The sequence below is a fragment of the Sciurus vulgaris genome, assembly GCF_902686455.1.
Source record: "Sciurus vulgaris genome assembly, chromosome: X".
Lineage (NCBI taxonomy): Eukaryota > Metazoa > Chordata > Mammalia > Rodentia > Sciuridae > Sciurus > Sciurus vulgaris.
The window spans coordinates 93,096,832-93,098,565 of NC_136471.1; the positions used below are offsets into that span (position 1 = coordinate 93,096,832).

The 1,734-nt window shown below is 40.4% G+C and overlaps 1 pseudogene across 1 annotated transcript; it reads right to left on the reverse strand.

The window, feature by feature from the left end:
* Positions 1-714: 714 nt before the first annotated feature.
* Positions 715-1,734, reverse strand: LOC306651361 (non-selective voltage-gated ion channel VDAC1-like; annotated as a pseudogene). Its single transcript has one exon. The product of its transcript is annotated as a non-selective voltage-gated ion channel VDAC1-like (transcript).

Below are 1,734 nucleotides of genomic sequence, written 5' to 3' on the forward strand. Positions count from 1 at the left end.
TTTTTTGTTTTTATTTTTTAAAATTTTACCCAGGACTTTTTTTTAGGTTTCAACATTTTATTCAAGTTTTATTTTGAAGTGATGTTAATTACAGCTTTAGAAGGGGAGGCTCTAATTCCAGGCAAAATAGAAGACTCTAAAATGTACCCATTAAACTCCTAAAAAGTAAATTGACTGGTGAGAATACAACAGAAGTCCAATTTAGATTCCTAGTGTTGTTACCGTGTGATTGCAATCATGTAGACTCTTCCCAGCCTCGAGCCAGAGCTCCTGGAAGCTATTTCACAAGGGCAAGGAAACCACAACACACAAAGGAATTAAGTCCTGAATTACTGGCTTCATCACATCCATCCTCTCCATCCCAAAATGGCATGAAAAAGAAACAGTGACCACATCCTGCAGACTACTTTTGGTGTAAAAGAGGTGATACGGACTAGGGTGGGAAAAGGTCATGAAGATCTGTCTAAAAAAAGTCCCTTTCAGATGAATTTGTACACACCACCAAGCAATAAGCTCCTCATCAATTAGGGTTAGGAAACCAAGGCTTGATTCTCAGGAAGTCCCAATTCCATTCATTTATTCAATACAGATTTACAAAGTGCCTATGCATTATCAGCTTCCTCTTGCAGTATTTCTAGATTAAAAAAAAAGAAAAAAAAAAAGAAACCTGACGTCTCTTGAGGGGCCACCAAGTCACACACAAACACAAGCTGAAAGGACCTTTTTTTGAACTCAGTTTCTTCTGTATCTCTGAAATGGTAACACTTTAAAGTTGAATCCTTTTTAACCTGGAGGTCTAACATAATTTTTAGCAATTCTTGCATCCCAGACGTACAACATTAAAATGTACACTAAATTCTGAAGGTAGCTATGCTGCAAAATAGGTTAAAATTAACGATTGTATAGTATTCATTTATGCTTGAAATTCTAGTCCTAGACCCAGCTTGTGGCCACCATCATTGACATTCCTGCCATCCAGCAGAGCTGATAGTGTGAGTTGATACCTGGCTTTAAGGTCTGAGTGTATTCTGGACTAATCAGGCTGGAGTTGTTCACTTTGGCTAAGAAGGAAACATCAGAGTCAATTTGATACTTTGCTGCTATTCCAAAGAATGTGGCTGTTTCCTGCTGTCCAGGAAAAACTGTCAGCAGTCTCCAACTTTCTGTTCACCTCTGATAAATGGAGCCACCAAACTTTCTCCAGTCATTCACATCAGTGTGAAGTTGGAATTCATCAGTCTTGTAGCCAACTGCAAAGTTGCTCCAGGTCACTTGAGATTTTGTAATCTCAAAATTCATTTGGTAACTAACCAGCCAGCTATCCTCACCCAGCACCAGAATGCCCCAGATTGAAGGCCCAGCAACGTCAAAGTCCACATCGCAGCCCAGGTCGATATGTTCCCATGTGTACCCTGTCTTGCCTTTAGCATTCCCCCACTCCCAGTGTTAGGTGAGAAGGATGAATGGAAGATCAGCTTCAGTCCATGTGCAAGCTGATCTTCCACAGTGATCTCAGTGTCTAGTCTCACTTCTCTGTAAACATCAGGCTGTATTTAGTCCACCTGTTCTTGGTTTTTGGGCTGCCTGTCACTTTGGTGATCTCTATGTTGACTGAACCTGAGCTGGTAAATGCCAGTCCATTCTCAGATTTTGTTTTCAAATCGGGTTTTATTAAGCCAAAGCCATAGCTCTTGGTGAAGAAGACATCCCTGGAAGATTTGCTAAGATCAGCAT